The 22,479-nt window shown below is 42.7% G+C and overlaps 1 protein-coding gene across 1 annotated transcript in view; it reads left to right on the forward strand.

Annotated features, from left to right (window-relative positions):
* The first annotated feature begins 22,224 nt into the window (after positions 1-22,224).
* The window catches only part of LOC115158478 (disabled homolog 1), a 268,501-nt gene continuing 268,246 nt past the window's right edge, over positions 22,225-22,479 (forward strand). The window contains exon 1 of the mRNA XM_029707465.1: positions 22,225-22,475. The gene's annotated coding sequence lies outside the window, so the exon portion shown is untranslated. The remainder of the gene's footprint in view (positions 22,476-22,479) is intronic.

The raw sequence follows: 22,479 nt of genomic DNA on the forward strand, positions 1-22,479 counted from the left end.
CTCAGAATAACATTATACACATCTCTTTTTCTCTTTCTTTCTGTGTGTGTGTGTGTGTGTGTCAGGGGGTTGGCTTTGTGACTTTTCTAGATTGACAGGAGTGCTCCCTATTATAGCCCAGACTCCGAAGTGTGTGTCTTAGTATGCTGTCCCTGTCCTTCTCTCCACTCTTTCTTTCTCCTGTTATCCCACCCCTCCTCCACTTTAAGCAATAGTCTAATCTTCTCAACCCTCCCTCTCCTCCAGCATAATTTAAATCCAATGAATACTTAATGACCCCAGAATCCTACCTGAAACCCACTTCCCTCAACTCACCTCCCACTCCTCTCACCTCTCTCATCCTTTTCTCTGAAACGTGAATTAAGGATTGTGGCTTTTATACAGTTTACTAAATGCATTTCACATAATGCTAGGCTATTTGCTGTTAAATAACATTTTCAGAAGGTTGAAGTTCACAATCTCACTGGATTAGCCTATCATTAGCCTACCTGTGTTGGCTATTAAGTCTTGTCATTGTAAGAATTTAAAGGCCCAAAAATATTGCCCTACCTTTCTATTGTGTCAACCATCCAGCCAAATCCAATAATTCCATGCCATGTGTCCTTATAAACGTGCACACAGGTATTTCATGATATGTGGTAATAATCCATCACTGTAGTTGATTGCCAGCTATCGTCATTCATCACATACACAAATGCAGAATATAATCATTACACGACTTTCAAGGAGTAGTACATTTGAGACAAACATGTAAGTAGGCTATAACTTTTCCATTGTATAAAATTACATCCTCACAACTGCTTGCTTGCCATACTAGTCTATTCAACAAGAAATTAGCCAGCTACAACCGTTGAGGGATAATGTTGATTGTAAGGTCTACCTACACCTGTTGTATTCGGCGCACGTGACAAATACACTTTGATTTGATTTGATTGGCAGATTGGAATGATGTCCAATGAGGTTGCAAGTTTAAAGCAGGGGGCGGGATCATATCTGCACAGCATTGTCCAATGAGGTTGTGGGGTGAGCCCAAGCATGTGCATGTCTTTGTGCACAGCTGCAAGGGCTTTAGAGCAATTACTGACGTAGTACACAACTTTCAGAGACCCTATTTGGCTCTTGGGCGCTGCTTTCAGAACTACTGGCAAAAAATATACAAAATGTATGGAGATTCTAACTCTGCATGTAGCTCCCACTGCTGGTTAATATGGTATTGTTTGTGAAAGGTAAAGTAGCAAACCTGTTATTTTATTTAGAAGAGTCTGCATTAGTGTCACTGAATGCATGCACTGAAAATAAGGGAGAGAATGGTCAATATTGGGAACTGAAGGGAAGTAGGGAACATCGGCAGGGAACTTTCAGGGTCACTTTGTGCAGGCCAGCCCAGGGCTTTGTGTGTGTGTGTGTGTGTGTGTGTGTGTGTGTGTGTGTGTGTGTGTGTGTGTGGGCCAGTGGCTGGTAGTCAAGTCTATATGATACAAGAATATTTCAGCTGTCATTCCCTGCTGGCTGGTTCAATTATTAATCCAGCAATTCTGTCTCTGAGACCAGACCACTGTCTGTACCGGCATAACATCCCCACTCCCTTCACAGTTAGAAAGAAAGAAAGAAAGAAAGAGAGAGAGAGACGCAATGGTGGAAGTTGAATCGCCTCTGTGACATCACCTTGCGTGTCATCACTCCCCAGGCGTCCTTGCTAGGTGCTAAGTCACTGTGATGCTGTTCTCAAATCTCTTACCTTGGAGATTAGGTTCTGCTGTTCTGTTGCTACGCTCCTGAAGAAACCCTGCCAAGCTGCCCTGCAGAGGGACACCAACACAACCGTGCAGGACTAAACTGACTGAAAATACAAAATAGATTGCAAGGCCACTGAGTCATCTGCCCACTGTGCGCGCGCACACACACACACACCTGTCCACGATCCACAGTCTCAGGGCTGACCTTGTCAAGCAGAGAAAGGTACAGTATGTAAGGGTGTCTGGCACAAATTTCAAACAAGCAATTGTCTATTTCACAATAACCTGTGATACTGTGTTGCTCTCCTCCTCCCTAACAGCAATGTGTGTGTATGTATGTGTGTGTGTGTGCTTATGCGCGCGCAAGCTTGCGTAAGAATTACTCCTGTGGGAGTAGGTCATAAATCAGGTACAGTTCCACAGGGAATGTTCACTCTGCTGAACAATAGATGGGTAGGTGTGTCTCTGTAGGCAGAGAGGGGACGACTGGCAGTGACAGTTTGGTCAGAAACTACTATTTTGGGGCTGATGAGTGGTCTGCAACTACAGACTGGTCTGTAACTACTCTACTCTGTGTGTGAAAGAGAGAGTGACTGGTCTGTAAATATCCTACTGTGGTTCTCTGCCAAATCATCACTTTTCCCTGGGACATGGATCACGCTAGGAGAGAGAGAGTGAGTGTGCAGAGCTCCCTCAGAGCTGCAATGTTTGGTCCTTGGGCTCTACTGGAGCTCAGACAGAATTACACGGCAACACCACCACTAACCTCTCTCTCTTTCCTTCTCTCAGAGTACCTTTAACTAACTTCATATGTTCTGACTGTGACTTTACATGTGTTCCAGATGAAATGGACATGTTGATATGAATGCCAGTGGTGCTGCAGGAGGGAAACTTAGCTGGGTCATTCACTACAGTAAAGACATATTGTAGACCTGACCTTTATAAATCCATTCCTTTAGTAATTTCTCTCCATCTGAGCGCGAGGGCGAGGGAGAACAGGATTTAAGGGGAAAAAAGGTTTGTTGTCATGAAGCTGCTTTGTTGGTTGTGTGAAATAAGGAGATGAGTGAGGGTTGTTACAGTGTGTCCTTGCAGAATCTCTTTCTTATTATAACTGCAATGAACCCTGCTAGCAATTCTGTTACTGTTGACAAAACCAACAACAATAGGTTTATTTCTGGAGTAACATGATTACATTTGCATGAAAATGAACAGTGGGTTGCTCAAAGGGCAGTGCACCAATATCAACACTATGTTTTATAAATGGATTTTATAACAAATGGAAACAAACATTGTTCCTTGCGATACCTTTTCACATGACGCACAGAAAATAATTGGGACCCTGAATTAAGTGCGTGTGTGTGTGTGTGTTTTGTTCTAGGTGAGGGCAGAGTAAGAGTGTACTGAAAAGGGCAAGCTCAAGTGACAAGATGGCCGTGTCACCACAAGTGTGTCTGTGTGTCACCCCGTGTGACCCTCACGTTGTCGTGGTAATTAACAAAACCTTTAACAAGATGTGGGCGTCGCTGGCCTTAATGAGGAAAATGTCACACTTAAAGAGAGGGAGACAAGGACACACACACACACACATACACAGTGAGACAAGACGTGACAAGGTGTCAGAGTAACTGTGATCTGGTAAATGTCATCTGACTATTTAATTTAGCGTGTGTGTGTGTTTCAACTTGATCAGTTGGGATGTAACCTAAAGTATATGAGTGTTGGGAGATAACTGGCAGGGAAAATCTCCAATAACACAAAATAAGAACGAAGCAATAAGACAAGCATATGGGGGATTCAGGCGAAGCTATCTGTCACCGCTCTCCTCCTCCAACGGTCACATGCATACCTTGTCATTCCCCCCTCCATCCTCTTCCTCTCCGCTCTTTGTCTGTCTGACTCTGAGCCTAGAGGTTTGACAACCCATTTATGGAGAGAGAGTGTGTGTGTGTTGTCCGGGAACACACACACACATGCAGAGTTATCCAGGTGGTACTCAGAGGAGCTGTTCGTTGTAATGAGTGTAGAGTAGAACTAGACTCTCAGCACCAGCTTGGTAGTTAATTATCTGCGCTGTGAATTGTTGTTGAGAGCCAGTTGGATCAGGTGTACTAGAAATAAAGCAATATGTAGAATGGCTCAGGGGGGAGGGGCAAGGTCATACTGTGTTGAGAAACACTGGTATGGTGCTGCTAGACAGTATACTAAAGCACTCCCAGTGACATGTGAAACCTGTACCTCTTGCTGTCTGGGAAAAATAACATACAGTTGAAGTCAGAAGTTTACAAACACCTTAGCCAAATACATTTTAAACTCAGTTTTTCAAAATTCCTGACATTTAATCCTAGGTCTTAGGTCAGTTGGGATAACCACTTTTATTTTTAGAATATGAAATGTCTGAATAATAGTAGAGTGATTTTATTTCTTTCATCACATTCCCAGTGGGTCAGAAGTTTACATACACTCAATTAGTATTTAGTAATATTGCCTTTAAATTGTTTAACTTGGGTCAAACGTTTTGGGTAGCCTTCCACAAACTTCTCACAATAAGTTGGGTGAATTTTGGCCCATTCCTCCTGACAGAGCTGGTGTAACTGAGTCAGGTTTGTAGGCCTCCTTGTTTGCACACGCTTTCAGTTCTGCCCACAAATGTTCTATGGGATTGATGTCAGGGCTTTGTGATGGCCACTCCAATACCTTGACTTTGTTGTCCTTAAGCCATTTTGACACAACTTTGGAAGTATGCTTGGGGTCATTGCCCATTTGGAAGACCAATTTGTGACCAAGCTTTAACTTCCTGACTGATGTTTTGAGATGTTGCTTCAATATATCCACATAATTTTCCTCCTCATGATGCCATATATTTTGTGAAGTGTACCAGTCCCTCCTGCAGCAAAGCACCCCACAACATGATTCTGCCACCCCCGTGCTTCACGGTTTGGATGGTGTTCTTCGGCTTGCATGCCTCCCCCGATGATCATTATGGCCAAACATTTCTATTTTTGTTTCATCAGACCAGAGGACATTTCTCCAAAAAGTACAAATCTTTGTCCCCATGTGCAGTTGCAAACTGTAGTCTGGCTTTTTTTAATGCCGGTTTTGGAGCAGCCAAACAGGTTATCTCAATATAGGACTCGTTTTACTGTGGATATAGATACTTTTGTACCCGTTTCCTCCAGCATCTTCACAAGGTCCTTTTGATGTTGTTCTGGGATTGATTTGCACTTTTCGCACCAAAGTACGTTCATCTCTAGGAGACAGAACGCGTCTCCTTCCAGAGCAGTATGACGGCTGCGTGGTCCTATGGTGTTTATACTTGCGTACTATTGTTTGTACAGATGAACGTGGTATCTTCAGGTGTTTGGAAATTGCTCCCAAGGATGAAGCAGACTTGTGGAGGTCTACAATTTTTCTTCTGAGGTTTTGGCTGATTTCTTTTGATTTTCTCATGATGTCAAGCAAAGAGGCCCAGAGTTTGAAGGTAGGCCTTGAAATACATCCACAGGTACACCTCCAATTGACTCAAATGATGTCAATTAGCCTATCAAAAGGTTCTAAAGCCATGACATAATTTTCTGGAATTTTCCAAGCTGTTTAAAGGCACTGTCAACTTAGTGTATGGTTCTGACCCACTGGAATTGTGATACAGTAAATTGTGAAATAATCCGTCTGTAAACAATTGTTGGAAAAATTGTCGTGCACAAAGTAGATGTCATAACCGACTTGCCAAAACTTTAGTTTGTTAACAAGACATTTGTAGAGTGGTTGAAAAACAAGTTTTAATGACTCCAACCTAATTATATGTAAACTTCCGACATCAACTGTATGTGGTTAGTGTCTGGGAATTCATAGCTGCATTCTTATGAATGGAAGAGGCCCAGACACAGACAGGCAGCACATACAGATATAGGATCTTAATCTGATCACTCTTTTGTTGCAGTGAATTTTCCTGCACTGTGGGAATTCAGTGAAACCCCACACTAACACACTGTTATATTAAGAGTATTGCACTTTTACTGTAGCCTACTTTTGTGCAGCTAATAGCCTAACCACCGATCATGCAACATTATTGACTAAACGTTCAAATCCTGTTGCTGCAGCATTCTTTTGCTGTGACAATAAAGGTCAAATTAAGATCCTATATCTGTACACATATACACCCAGTTGTCTGCACACACACTATCAATATATATTCTCCCTGCATCTCTACTCTCGTTACGCCTCTCTGACCCTGTCATTGTCTGAACCAACACACACACACCACTAAAAATTATACCAGACACACAATAGCATTCTCATTTTGGTGGGAGGATAATTTGTTCAGCATCTGTGAAATTAGACAAGGTTTTACAATGTAGTGCTTTCATTATTGATCACTGTCATACACAGTGTGTGTGTGTGTGTGATGAAGCTCCTTTGTATGTGGTTCTTTTGTGGGCTGTGAAATACATGCTGCAGCTGTTTAACTTGTATTCATGCAGTAGCCCTTTACACAGTCATGAAAGCATATGTGAATGTATTTGTGTATGTACAGTGCACATGTGGCTGTTAGTCTGAATTCAAAATTGATTTAATATTAGTTTCTCTCTCTCCCATCAACCCACAATACTCGATAATGACACAGTGAAAACATGTTTTTATCATTTTTGCTAATTTATTGAAAATGTTAATGGAATATTTTTATATTTTATGTATTCACACCCCTGTCAATACATGTTAGAATCACCTTAGAGACTCACAGCTGTAAGCACTGCCTAAGAGCTTTGCACACCTGGATTGTACAATCAAGCTCTGTCAAATTGATTGTTGATCATTGCTAGACAGCCATTTTCAAGTCTTGCTGTAGATTTTCAAAACGATTTAAGTCAACTATAACTAGGCCACTCAGGAACATTCAATGTTGTCTTGGTAAACGACAACTATTGTCCTTCTGAAAGGTGGATTTGTTTCCCAGTGTCAAGCTTTTCCTCTTGGATTTGCTTGTACTTAGCTCTACTCTATTTTTTTATTTTTATCCTAAAAAAACTCCCTAGTCCTTGCCGATGACAAGCATATCCACAACTTCATACAGCCGCCACCATGTTTGAAAATATTGTGATGGCCCCTCCCTGCTCTGTCTACTGGGTTTTGCTGTGCTTACTTCCTGCAAGAGATTGGTGGGCGGAGTAGGAGAGGTGGGCGGAGCTGGGAGTGTTGTCAGTGCTGATGGGGCACACCTGTTGAAGCTCAGCTGTCATAAAGCCACTGTTTCCCTATTTCAGCAAAAGATTCCTCTCTCCATGTATACCTTTGGTTGTTTCGTTGTGGCTTTGGCAGTTGACATCTCATTTACTGACCTTCATGCCTAATCTGATTATTGTTGTGAGTGTTTACTTTATTTATGGAATAAATTAATTTTGTTATTCCTTTACTCAGTGTGTGGCTTCCCATTGCTTGTTACAATCTTGAGCAAGGTTATAACAATATGAAGAGTGGTACTCAGTCAGGTGTTGAATTTGCTTCAAACCTAGCGCTTTGTATTCAGGACATAAAGTCAATTTCTTTTTTTTGCAATTTTACTTGAGTGCCTTTTTGCAAAGAGGATGCGTGTTTTGGAATTTTTGTATTCTGTACAGGCTTCTTTCTTTTCACTCTGTAGTTACTCCACAATATTAACCTGACAATGTTATTGATCCATCCTCAGTTTTCTCCTGTCACAGCCATTAAACTCTTACTGTTTTATTAAAGTCCCCATTGGCCTCATGGTGAAATCCCAGAGTGGTTTCCTTCCTCTCCGGCAACTGAGTTAGGAAGGACGCCTGTATCTTTGTAGTGATGGTGTATTGATACACCATCCAAAGTGTAATGAATAACTTCCCAATGTTCAAAAAGATATTCAATGTCCTTTGCAAGGCATAGGTGCCCTTTGCAAGGCATTGGAAAACCTTCTTAGTCTTTGTGGTTGAATCTTTGTTTGATATGGAGTTGGTCCCCCCCCCTTTGCTGCTAGAACAGCCTCCACTCTTCTGGTGAATTAGAACATTGCTGCGGGGACTTCCTTCCATTCAGCCATGACTATTAGTGAGATTGGCACTGATGTTGTGCGATTAGAACTGACTCACAGTCGGCGTTCCAATTCATCCCAACGTTGTTCGATGGGGTTGAGGTCATGGCTCTGAAGGCCAATCAAGTTATTCCATACCGACCTCGACAAACCATTTATCTATGGACCTCACTTTGTGCACGGGGGCATTGTCATGCTGAAACAGGAATGGCCCTTCCCCAAAATGTGCCACAAAGTTGGAAGCACAGAATTATCTAGAATGTCATTGTAGCTTTAAGATTTCCCTTCACTGTGACTAAGGGGCCTAGCCTGAACCATGAAAAATAGCCCACTCCAGCCAATGCTTGGTGTTGCACATGGTGATCTTAAGCTTGTCTGCGGCTGCTCGGCCATGGAAACCATTTTCATGAAGCTCTCGACGAACAGTTCCTGTGCTGACTTTGCCTCGGGAGGCAGTTTGGATCTCTGTAGTGAGTGTTGCAACCGACTATTTTTATGAGCTACGCGCTACAGCACTCGGTGGTCCCGTTCTGTGAGTTTGTCTGGCCTACAACTTCACGGCTGAGCTGTTGTTGCTCCTAGACGTTTCCACTTCACAATAACAGCACTTACAGTTTACCAGGGCAGCTCTGGCAGGGCAGTAAGTCTTAGAACTGACTTGTTGGAAAGGTGGCATCCTATGACAGTGCCATGTTGAAAGTCACTGAGCTCTTCGGTACGGGCCATTCTACAGCCAATGTTTATCTATGGAGATTGAATGGCTGTGTGCATGGTTTCATACACTTGTCAGCAACGAGTGTGACTGAAATAGCCAAATCCACTAATTTGAGGGGTGTCCACATACTGCTGGACATAGTGTAGTTATTGACTCGAGACATTTCAGCTTTTTGTTAATTTGTAAACGTTTCTAAAAAACACAATTCCACTGACAGTGTGGGGCCAGTGACACAAAATCTGAATTTTAAATTCAGTCTGTAACAACAAAATGTGGCTAAAGTCAAGGGATGTGAATACTTTCCGAAGGCACTGTATCTGTTTATTGTATGCACATGTGTATGGAGCTTAAACATAGTCATTCTAATACATTTCATTTCAGTCATTTAGCAGACGCTCTTATCCAGAGTGACTTACAGTAGTGAATGCATACATTTCATACATTTATTTTGTTTATTTATTTTCTTTTTTTGTACTGGTCCCCCGTGGGAATCGAACCCACAACCCTGGCATTGCAAACACCATGCTCTACCAACTGAGCCACAAAGGACCATATACAAGTACACTACATGAAATGTATGTTTTGGAGCTGGATTGGATTTCTCTGAAGTGGGTGACTTCTTCTAACACTACTGTATGCACAAAGGACTGCACTGTTTGTAGTTGTGACGGGGGTGAAAATGTATATGGAGACAGGGAAACTGCACACTGTTATTAAATGAAGCCCAATTAGATACTTGATCCTCAGTGTGTATTTAAGCAGTCACGCGTTTCCCCCCCTCCATGCCCCATCTCTCTCTCCATTATAATGAGGTCTATTAGCAGATGTAAATATTTACCTCTAAGTGACGTCTGAGATTTATAGCACACACTTCACTATGCTCTTTAAAACAATATTTCAACTGCTACGCTGTGTGTGTACTAGATCAGATCATTAGGGCCTCCTGTAGTGTGAGATCATCAGAGAACAGAGAGAAAAAACAACAGTTTAGAGAGAGGGAGAATCAAACATCACACACAGTGCTACTCACTGCTTGGAGGGTTACACACACACACACAACACAGGCAGCGTAGCCGTTGAAATATTGTTTTAAAGAGCATAGTGAAGTGTGTTTATATATCTCAATGTCACCTAGAGGTAAATATTTACATCTGCTAATAGACCTTATTATGATGGGGGGTGGGGGGGGGGGTGCGTGACTTAAATACACACTGAGGGTCAGGTATCTAATTGAGCTTAATTTAATAAGTGTGCAGTTTCCCTGTCTCCATATGCATTTAAAAACCCCTGTCACAAACACAGTGCAGCCCCTCTCTCGTCTGTCTCTCTCTAACTGCCACACACATTCAGTGCTATCGTTACAGATGGAGAGAGCCACTGTTAGTCTTTACATCTCTCCTCTTCCTACCTTTGTGTTCCCTTTCAGTCTCCATCAGGTTTTCAGAACCTTGAGATCGATTAGAATTGTGTTTATATGAATCCTACTGTAGCTGTGATAGACCAAATGGTTCTAATATTGTACTGCACTAATTACCATTGTTACCACTCACCCAGATGGCGTTTATCTGAATTGAGTGTGTGAGAAAGATCTCCAAAATGAGATGAATAACATCAAACTGTAGCATGTGCTTCTGGGTCTCTCTAAAGACCAGTGGTTGAGACTTATGTCGGAGTCTCTGCACAGGCACATAGCTACAGTACATTACATTTGTGTGTGTGTGTGTATATAATCCCTTAGTCTCCGATGTGTTATCATGATGTCTGAATATAGGGTCTGTCGTGTGTGTGTGCTAATCTGAGTACCAGTTGGAATGGAAGGGGAAAGGGGATACCTAGTCAGTTGTACAACTGAATGCATTCAACCAAAATGTGTCTTCTGCATTTAACCCAAACCCTCTGAATCAGAGAGGTGCGGGAGGCTGTCTTAATCGACGCCCACATCAGCGCCAGGGGAGCAGTTGTTGGAGTTAACTACCTTGCTCAAGGGAAGAACGGAGAAAACAAATCTGACTTTTTCCACCTTGGGCCAGTAACAAAATATTTTTGGTTACTGGCCCAACGCTCTTAACAGCTAGGGTACCTGCCGCCCCATGAGGAGCGGGGGAGAGTATGGAACAGGAGAGGTTATTTGTATAGATTTTGATGGGCTACTGGTGTGTGTGAGAGAGCTGGTTGATGTTTGATCATGATGCAGAAAGAATTTAAACAGGGTGTTTCTCTGAAAAACCCATTGCTCACTCACACGTATGCATACACACAGACATGCTCACACATCTAACCAGTGTGCGAGTTACGGGGGGGCTCAGACCCATGAATGAGACATGAGCTCCCCTAAATCCAACAAGTCAAACTTTGGGGGGAGTCTCTAATTTAACCATTGTCCTATTTGTTTAAAATGCGATTTTGTACTGATACAGTGGTAAGTATGAAAATAAAAGCTTATTCCAAATTAAACAAACACCCCCACCTCTCATGTTTTAAACCAGTGAATTGGTTCAGGTTCTTTCAATCGTATTCATCATACTGTACTTCTGGCAGCAGGATATTTAGGCAGGTCACCCATGATACAAGTCAATATTCAACGTCCATCCATGTCTGAGGACGTTGGGAGATGACGTGGAAACCGGCCACTAGGGGCAACAGCGATGGATTAGGAATGGCAGATGGGCATAAGCATCTGCCTCTGGTTCCAAAGGTTGAGAGTTTGAATCTAATGATAAGTTTAAAATAAAAATATCAAAACACTATCCCAAACTTTAGCTATTAACCTAATCAAATGTATTTATAAATCCCTTTTTACATCAGCCGATGTCACAGTGCTATACAGAAACCCAGCCTAAAACCCCAAACGGCAAGCAATACAGATGTAGAAGCATGGTGGCTAGGAAAAACTCCCTAGAAAGGCCAGTACCAAGAAAGAAACCTAGAGAGGAACCAGGCTATAAGGGGTGGCCGGTCCTCTTCTGGCTGTGCAGGGTGGAGATTATAACAGAACATGGCCAAGATGTTCAAACGTTCATAGATGACCAGCAGGGTCAAATAATAATCACAGTGGTTGTAGAGGGTGCAACAGGTCAGCACCTCAGGAGTAAATGTCAGTTGGCTTTTCATAGCCGATCATTCAGAGTTAGAGACAGCAGGTGCGTTAGAGGGAGTCTCAAACAGCACGTCCAGGACAAGGTAGAACGTCCGGTGAACAGGTCAGGGTTCCATAGCCGCAGGCAGGACAGTGTGAGTGAGGGATTTAATTCACACTGGATAAGACAGAAAAAATACTCCAGATATAACAGACTGACCCTAGCCCCCCCGACACATAAACTATTGCAGCATAATTACTGGAGGCTGAGACAGGAGGGGTCGGGAGACACTGTGGCCCTGTCTGACTATACCATTACCTTAACCATTCAGAGTTAATGCCTAACCTTAAGCATTCAGCGTTCATGCCTACATTTAACTTGGGAACGATACAGAGAAGTAACCAAACAGTTCGAAATTGTACATTTTAGAAACATGGATGAACGTCTAATTCTGACGTGAGACTGTGAGAGCTTGTTGGGATATTATGTTGGCAGCAGGATCGCAGTTTTTTTTATTCCCCCTACAAAGACGTGCTAAACTTTGGCAATATATATATATATATATATCTTATTTATTTTGCACTCCAGTGCAGTACAACTGCTTTTCACAGCATTGCGACCACCTTTAAAAAATATGGATAATTTGACGTAGTTTTATTTTTAATATTGTATCTATACCATCTTCAGAAAGTTTACACCAGTACTGGTATGTTGAAAGCTGTTGTATAGGCTATTTGTAAAGAAATACACTTAATAAAATACAAATATATGTAATTGGAACTACTCTACAGTCTACAAAACTTAAATTGGTCTTTTGTGCTGGGCAACGGGTTTAATACAGAGTGCTTGTGACTCCTTACTCCATTCACTGCAATGCAGTACACTGCATATGAATTACATATTGGCTTATAGAGTACAAACTACTCTGTGGCAATGTAGAAGTGAGGTTGGGATTATTTAGTTGGCTCTGTAGAATCTATACAGTGCCTTCAGAAAGTATTCAGAACCCTTGACTTTTCCCACATTTTGTTGTGTTACAGCCTTATTCTAAAAAAAACAGACCCTTTGCTCATAATTGAGCTCAGGTGCATCGTGTTTCCATTCATCATCCTTGAGATGTTTCTACAACTTGATTGGAGTCCACCTGTGGTAAATTCAATTGATTGGACATGATATGGAAAGGCACACACCTGTCTATATAAGGTCCCACAGTTGGTAGTGCATTTCAGGGCAAAAACCAATCCATGAGGTTGAAGGAATTGTCCATACAGCTCCGAGACAGGATTGTGTCGAGGCACAGATCTGGGGGAGGGTACCAAAACATTTCTGCAGCATTCAAGTTCCCCAAGAACACAGGGGCCTCCATCATTCTTAAACTTCTTATGGCTCAAATCCCGTTAACGGGATCGATTTGACAACATCAGGTGAAATGGCAGAGCGCCAAATTAAAAAATATATAAAAAATATCAAACTTTCATACTTTCACAAGTGCAATACACCAAAATAAATCTGAAATTCTTGTTAATCTAGCCACTGTGTCAGATTTCCAAAATACTTTACGGCGAAAGCAAACCATGCTATTATCTGAGGACAGCACCCCATCAAACAAACACAGACAATCATATTTCATCCCACCAGGCGCGACACAAAACTCAGAAATAACGATATAATTCATGCCTTTGACGAGCTTCTTCTGTTGGCACTCCAATATGTCCCATAAACATCAAAAATGTTCCTTTTTGTTCGATTAATTCCGTCGTTATATATCCAAAATGTCCATTTATTTGTCGCGTTTGATCCAGAAAAACACCGGTTCCAACTCGCGCAACAGGACTACAAAATATCTCACAAGTTACCTGTAATCTTTGTCCAAACATTTCAAACAACTTTCCTAATACAACTTTAGGTATTTTTTAACGTAAATAATCGAGAAAATTTAAGACGGGATAAACTGCATTCAATACCGGAGGAAAACAAAGTGGAGCGTGCTTTTCAGGTCATGCGCCTCTATCAAACAGTACACTTCACTCGACCCTCGATCTGAACAGGGCTACTTCTTCATTACACAAAGGGAAAAACATCAACTAATTTCTAAAGACTGTTGACATCCGGTGGAAGCGATAGGAACTGCAAGCAACTGCCTTAGAATTCTAGATTCCCAATGAAACCTCATGGAAAAGAGTGACCTCAAAAAAAAAAAAAAATCCTGGATGGTTTGTCCTTGGGGTTTCGCCTGCCAAATAAGTTCTGTTATACTTACAGACATCATTCAAACAGTTTTAGAAACTTTAGAGTGTTTTCTAAATATACCAATTATATGCTTATCCTAGCTTCTGGGCCTGAGTAGCAGGCAGTTTACTTTGGGCATCCGGACGTGAAAATAGCGCCCCCAAGCCATAAGAAGTTTTAAATGGAAGAAGTCTTCCTAGAGCTGGCCGCCCGGCCAAACTGAGCAAGCTGTGGAGAAGGACCTTGGTCAGGGAGGTGACCAAGAAAATCCACCTTTCCAGAAACAAGTCTCTCACCGTTGCCGCTTGCTATAGACCACCCTCTGCCCCCAGCTCTGCCCTGGACACCATATGTGAATTGATTGCCCCCCATCTATCTTCAGAGCTCCTGCTGCTAGGTGACCTAAACTGGGACATGCTTAACACCTCGGCCATCCTACAATCTAAGCTTGATGCCCTCAATCTCACACAAATTATCAATGAACCAACCAGGTACAACCCCAGATCTATGAGGGCACCCTCATAGATATCATCCTAGCTGTCAAATGCTCCCTAAAAACTTCAGCAAGCAGGCCTTTCTAATCGACCTGGCCGGTGTATCCTGGAATGATATTGACCTCATCCCATCAGTAAAGGATGCCTGGTTATTCATTAAAAGTGCCTTTCTCACCATCTTAAATAAGCATGCTCCATTTAAAAAAAAATTGAACCAGGAACAGATATAGCCCTTGGTTCACTCCAGACCTGACTGCCCTTGACCAGCACAAAAACATCCTGTGGCGTACTGCATTAGCATCGAATAGCCCCCGTGATATGCAACTTTTCAGGGAAGTTAGGAACCAATATACACAGGCAGTTAGGAAAGCTAAGGCTAGCTTTTTCAAACAGAAATTTGCATCCTGTAGCACAAACTCAGAAAAGTTCTGGGACACTGTAAAGTCCATGGAGAATAAGAGCACCTCCTCCCAGCTGCCCACTGCACTGAGGCTAGGAAACGCTGTCACCACCAATAAATCCACTATAATTGAGAATTTCAATAAGCATTTTTCTACGGCTGGCCATGCTTACCACCTGGTTACCCCCACCCCTGTCAACTGCCCGGCACCCCCCACAGCAACTCGCCCAAGCCTCCCCCATTTCTCCTTCACCCAAATCCAGATAGCTGATGTTCTGAAAGAGCTGCATAATCTGGACCCATACAAATCAGCCGGGCTAGACAATCTGGACCCTCTCTTTCTACAATTATCTGCCGAAATTGTTGCAACCCCTATTACCAGCCTGTTCAACCTCTCTTTCATATCGTCTGAGATTCCCAAAGATTGGAAAGCTGCCGTGATATCCCCCTCTTCAAAGGGGGAAACACTCTAGACCCAAACTGCTACAGACCTATATCTATCCTACCCCGCCTTTCTAAAGTCTTCGAAAGACAAGTTAACAAACAGATTACCGACCGTTTCGAATCCCACCGTACTTTCTCCGCTATGCAATTTGGTTTTAGAGCTGGTCATGGGTGCACCTCAGCCACGCTCAAGTTCCTAAACGATATCATAACCGCCATCGCTAAGAGACATTACTGTGCAGCCGTAATCATCGACCTGGCTAAGGCTTTCGACTCTGTCAATCCCCGCATTCTTATCGGCAGACTAAACAGCCTTGGTTTGTCAAATGACTGCCTCGCCTGGTTCACCAACTACTTCTCTGATAGAGTTCAGTGTGTCAAATCGAAGGGCCTGTTGTCTGGACATCTGGCAGTCTCTATGGGGGTGCCACAGGGTTCAATTCTTGGGCCGACTCTCTTCTCTGTATACATCAATGACATCGCTCTTGCTGCTGGTGATTCTCTGATCCACCTCTATGCAGACGACACCATTCTGTATACTTCGGGCCCTTCTTTGGACACTGTGTTAACCTGTTTGGGATAGGGGGCAGTATTTTCACGGCCGGATAAAAAACGTACCCGATTTAATCTGGTTACTACTCCTGCCCAGAAACTAGAATATGCTTATATTTAGTAGATTTGGATAGAAAACACTCTAACGTTTCTAAAACTGTTTGAATGGTGTCTGTGAGTATAACAGAACTCATATGGCAGGCCAAAACCTGAGAAGATTCCATACAGGAAGTGCCCTGTTTGACAATTTGTTCTCCTTCTGTGGCATCTCTATAAAAAATACAGCATCTCTGCTGTAACGTGACATTTTCTAAGGCTTCCATTGGCTCTCAGAAGGTGCCAGAAAGTGGAATGACATCGCTGCAGTCTCTGGGCGAAAAACAGCAGGAGTTTTTGTGAGTGGTCAGGCAGGGAACAGTGACAATGGAGATGCGTGTCCACGAGACGACTCCATTTTTTCTTTCAGTCTTTGAATGAATACAACGTCGCCCGGTTGGAATATTATCGCTATTTTACAAGAAAAATAGCATAAAAATGTATTTTGAACAGCGTTTGACATGCTTCGAAGTACGGTAATGGAATATTTTGATTTTTTTTGTCACGATAGTGACTTGAACGCACGAACAAAACGGAGGTATTTGAATATAACTATGGATTATTTGGAACCAAAACAACATTTGTTGTTGAAGTAGAAGTCCTGGGAGTGCATTCTGACGAAGAACAGCAAAGGTAATCCAATTTTTCTTATAGTAAATCTGAGTTTGGTGAGGGCCAAACTTGGTGGGTGTCAAAATAGCTAGCCATGATGGCCGGGCTATGTACTCAGAATATTGCAAAATGTGCTTTCACCGACAAGCTATTTTAAAATCTGACACCTCGATTGCATAAAGGAGTTCTGTATCTATAATTCTTTAAATAATTGTTATGTTTTTTTGTCAATGTTTATGAATTGTTTATGAATGAATTTAGTAAATTCACCGGAAGTTTGCGGTGGGTATGCTAGTTGTGAACATCACATGCTAATGTAAAAAGCTGGTTTTTGATATAAATATGAACTTGATTGAACAAAACATGCATGTATTGTATAACATAATGTCCTAGGAGTGTCATCTGATGAAGATCATCAAAGGTTAGTGCTGCATTTAGCTGTGGTTTTGGTTTTTGTGACATATATGCTTGCTTTGAAAATGGCTGTGTGATTATTTTTGGCAGGGTACTCTCCTGACATAATCTAATGTTTTGCTTTCGCTGTAAAGCCTTTTTGAAATCGGACAATGTGGTTAGATTAACGAGAGTGTTGTCTTTAAAATGGTGTAAAATAGTCATATGTTTGAGAAATTGAAGTTAGAGCATTTTTGAGGTATTTGTATTTCGCGCCACGCTCTACCATTGGATATTGGTGAGGCGTTCCGCTAGCGCAACGTCTGTCCCTAACTTAACTGACCTCCAGACGAGCTTCAATGCCATACAACTGTCCTTCCGTTGCCTCCAACTGCTCTTAAATGCACGTAAAACTAAATGCATGCTCTTCAACCGATCGCTGCCCGCCCGTCCAGCATCACTACTCTGGACGGTTTGGACTTAGAATATGTGGACAACTACAAATACCTAGGTGTCTGGTTAGACTGTAAACTCTCCTTCCAGACTCACATCAAGCATCTCCAATCCAAAATTAAGTCTAGAATCTGCTTCCTATTTTGCAACAAAGCATCCTTCACTCATGCTGCCAAACATACCCTCGTAAAACTGACCATCCTACCAATCCTCGGCGATGTCATTTACATTTCTCCAACACTCTACTCAACAAATTGGATGCAGTCTATCACAGTGCCATCCATTTTGTCACCAAAATCCCATATACTACCCACCATTGCGACCTGTATGCTCTCGTTGGTTGGCCCTCGCTTCATATTCGTCGCCAAACCCACTGGCTCCAGGTCATCTACAAGTCTCTGCTAGGTAAAGCCTTACCTCAGCTCACTGGTCACCATAGCAGCACCCACCCGTAGCATGCGCACCAGCAGGTATATCTCACTAGTCACCCCCAAAGCCAATTCCTCCTTTGGCCGCCTTTCCTTCCAGTTCTCTGCTGCCAATGGCTGGAAGGAACTGCAAAAATCACTGAAGCTGGAGACTCATATCTCCCTCACTTTATTTAAGCACCAGCTATCAGAGCAGCTCACAGATCACTGCACCTGTACATAGCCCATCTGTAATATAGCCCATCCAACTACATCCTAATGCCGGGCATACACTAGACACGAATTCAACACGTGTTTTCATGATCGGGGTGAAATCCTATGAATTTGGCAGAGCCGGATTAAGAAATAATGTTTTTTTGCAGGGTCCGAGAACTTATTTCATGCAATTCTACATAATTTACATGACAGAAGACATTAGCTGAATATTTTTTTATACCACACAAATAACCGAAATGAGGCTACTCTGACAAACTGAGATCAATCTGGTCTTGAATTCAAACCAGCAATAGCCCTGACCAATGAAGCTACACACAGATGTTCAAAATTAGGAGGCAATATATACAGTACCAGTCAAAAGTTTGGACACCTACTACTTATTCCAGGGTTCTTCTTTATATTTGCTATTTTCTACATTGTAGAATTATAGTGAAGACATCAAAACTATGAAATAACACATATACAATCATGTAGTAGCCAAAAAAGTGTTACACAAATCAAATCAATCACACTATCTACCAAGAGAGTTCTCATCTGTATTATTTATAGCCGTCTATTTACCACCACAAAGCGAAGCTGGCACTAAGACCGCTCTCAACCAACTCTATTCGGCCATAAGCAAAGAAGAAATGCTCACCCAGAAGCAACGCTCCTAGTGGCCAGGGACTTTAATGCAGGCAAACTTAAATCAGCCTTACAAAATTTTTACCAGCATGTCACATCTGCAACCAAGGGAGAAAAAAATCCTAGACCACCTTTACTCCACACACACAGAGATGCTTACAAAGCTCTCACCCGCCTTCCATTTGGCAAATCTGACCACAATCCTGTCCTCCTGATTCCTGCTTACAAGCAAAAACTAAAGCATGAAGTACCAGTGACTCGCTTAGTACGGAAGTGGTCCGATGACGTGGATGCTACACTACAGGACTGTTTCGCTAGCACAGACTGGAATATGTTCCGGAATTCATCCAATGACATTGAGGAGTACACCACCTCAGTCATCGGCTTCATCAATAAGTGCATCGATGACGTCGTCCCCACAGTGACTGTACATGCATATCCCAACCAGAAGCCATGGATTACAGGCAACATCCGCATCGAGCTAAAGGCAAGAGCTGCCGCTTTCCAGGAGCAGGAGACTAATCCAGACACACTCTTGGCTGAAATCCTGCTTTGCCCTCAGACGAACCAGACATGAAGGTCAGTCAATCTGGAAAAATAAGAACTTTGAAAGTTTCTTCAAGTGCAGTCGCAAAAACCATCAAAAGCTATCATGAAACTGGCTCTCATGAGGACCGCTACAGGAAAGGAAGACCCAGAGTTACCTCTGCTTATCCTCTGCTGCAGAGGATAAGTTCATTAGAGTTAACTGCACCTCAGATGGTAGCCCAAATAAATGCTTCAGAGTTCAAGTAACAGACACTTCTCAACATCAACTGTTCAGAAGAGACTGTGTGAATCAGGCCTTCATGGTTGAATTGTTGAAAAGAAACCTCTACTAAAGGACACCAATTAAAAACAAGAGACTTGATTAGGCCAAGAAACACGAGCAATGGACATAAGACCGGTGGATATCTGGTCTGACGAGTCCAAACTTGAGATTGTGGGTTCCAACCGCTGTGTCTTTGTAAGAGGCAGAGTAGGTGAACGAATGATCTCTGCATGTGTGGTTCCCACTGTGAAGCATGGAGGAGGAGGTGTGTTGGTGCTTTGCTGGTGACACTTTCTGATTTATTTAGAATTCAAGGCACACTAACCAGCATGGCTACCACATTATTCTGCAGCAATACGCCATCCCATCTGGTTTTGGCTTAGTAGGGCTATCATTTGTTTTTCAACAGGACAATGATCCAAAACACACCTCCAGGCTGTGTAAGGGCTATTTGACCAAGAAGGAGAGTGAAGGAGTGCTGCATCAGATGACCTGGCCTCCACAATCACCTGACCTTTTTTTCTTTTCTTTTTTTAACCTTTATTTAACTAGGCAAGTCAGTTTAGAACAAATTCTTATTTTCAATAACAGCCTAGGAACAGTGGGTTAACTGCCTTGTTCAGGGCAGAACGACAGATTTTTGCCTTGTCAGCTCAGGGATTTGATCTTGCAACCATTCGGTTACTAGTCCAACGCTCTAACCACTAGGTTACCTGCTGCCCCACTAGGCTACCTGCCGCCCCCTCAACCCAATTGAGATGGTTTGGGATGAGTTGGACCGCAGAGTGAAGGAAAAGAAGCCAAAAAGTGCTCAGCATATGTGGGCAGTCCTTCAAAACTGTTGGAAATATATTCCAGATGAAGCTGGTTACCGAGACCTCTTGGTACATGCCTATTGAATATTTATCTGTTTCATGGTGATTCGGTCATTATAGAGCAACACTTGAACCCTATTGTGTGTTTGGCAGTCTGCTATAGTGTAAGATAAGTGAGCATGTTAACAGAGTAGAGGAGAGAGACTAATGAGGAATTGATAGCTGAACAATGTTTAGTAAAATAACCCTGAGATGCACCTCTGTCACACTGGAGCTGAAACACACTAAAGCATATCATTTAAAGATATTTAATTATTAGAGTTTCAGACCCTGAATAACAGCAACAGAATACCTTCAATTTCCAAACAAATTCATGTCTCACATCTCGCCTCGCCTCCCCTCTCCTTCTCCCTCCCGTCTTTCTTTCCTTCTTTCTTTCCTTCTTTCCTTTTTCCCTCTTTGGCTCTTTGGCTCTTTCTCGCTCTCATTCTAATTAGTGCAGAGAAGAGTGAAATTATTTAAATTAACTCCTGTTTACTGATGAATGCAGGCTGCTACTTTGTGTGTGTGTTTGCAGGTTGTTATATTTCCAGGCAGTGTGTGTGTGTGTGTGAATTCCATTCTTCTTATCAGACGTGTCCAATCCTGAGGCTTATCAGATCACAATGTAAAAACCTAATTAATTACACACCGTGACCACTGCCAACACACTGGGAGAGGAGGGGAAGAGGGAGGTGGAGGGGGGAGAAGAAATGGAATATCAGAGATGTTGGCAATGAGTGGTAATTGAAAAGGTTTCCGTGTGTGTGTGTGTGTGTGTGTGTGTGCGCGCATAGTGAGAGCATTAGGGATGAGCCTGTCAGCAAACAGAGGTTTGGGGGTTAAAGGGTAAATGCCGCAGCCTACCTATGTTGGTGAAGGCTAACACAGTGTGTCTCACACACACAGTGTAGGGTGAATGTGTGCAGTCAGGTTTATTGCTGTGACCATAGCAATCAGGAGTCCAGATGGAAATGCCATGTTTACAGGAGGGAGGGCGGAGAGAGCGAGAGATCTCCATTCATCCTCTTCAATCTCCATCCTTCTCTGAGGAAATGGATTGATTGATTGGAAAATCGATATGATATTGATTATTGTAAAAGTGTTTGTAGAGATTTTAACCCAATGAATCCCAAACTTTCTCCAAGTTTCACCATCATTGTAAAGCCCTGGTTATTTTGTTGCTTTGACAAAGTAATTTTGAAAATATTATTATTTGTTTAATGGGATTAGTGTTTTAATTTTTTTTATTTGCCATTTCAGATGTGATCTCAGTGTTGTGAATACAGTGTTGTATTCCCTCCTCTCTGCAGGCTCACAGCTTTAGCCTGTTGTAGGGTAAAATATGTTCCCATCCCATATATTCTCCCGTCTGTCTGTCCTGTCTGTCTCTCTCTCTGTCTGTCTGTCTCTGTCCGTCTGTAAATACTGTGTCTGAGCTAATAGCTGTATTAGGGAGGGGAAACTAAGCCTGTCTTTGTCAAGGCATTAGACGTGTAGAGGTGTGTGTGTGTGTGTGTGTGTGTGTGTGTGTGTGTGTGTGTGTGTGTGTGTGTGTGTGTGTGTGTGTGTGTGTGTGTGTGTGTTAGAGAGGGGTGTCTATGTGTGTGCATTACGCATAGCGGATGAATACATTAAAGGATAAACAACATGAGTGCTTGGATTAGGATTAATCTACCCCTCCACTCCTTCTCCTTTTCTCCTCCTTCTCCTCTTCTTCTGAGGCGGTGAATTAGGTGGGATGACTTGTCAGAGAAGAGAAGAGAAGAGGAGAGGAGAGAGGGATGCTGCTATTAGGAGGAATGTGGTAGTGGTGAGAGAAGAGCGGGGGGAGAGGGAAGCTTAATGCTGAATACGTGCTGCTAGCTACCCTCTAAGTCTATAGCTGCATCTAGCTTGACCGGCTAGCGCTGTAGAGCTGTAGTAGTACACTAGCGTAGCGTCACTCTGCCAATCCTTTGCACTCCCTGCATTAGCATTAGCCACCACTGCAGGTGGAGCCTCTGCACCAGGCAGCATCAGCCCTTCTAGTGCCATGCAGAGTAGAGCTGCTGTTAGTCAGCAGTGTCTCTCATGCAATTGTAGTACAGTGAGCTGTTGTGGTCTTGTGTCTGCCTGCCTGCCTGCCTGTCTGCCTGCCTTCCTGTCTGTCTGCTGAGGATTTCCATCTCCTTCCGGGATACCCTCTTTACCGGTGACCCAGGAGGAGAGAGGAAAGAGCGTGCCTTGTTTGACCTTCGGAGCGGTTTCAGAGTGAGGAAGAAGGAGAGGAACGGCGAGAAAAGCAGAATCCATCAGGTGT

Source organism: Salmo trutta, chromosome 22, assembly GCF_901001165.1.
Source record: "Salmo trutta chromosome 22, fSalTru1.1, whole genome shotgun sequence".
NCBI lineage: Eukaryota > Metazoa > Chordata > Actinopteri > Salmoniformes > Salmonidae > Salmo > Salmo trutta.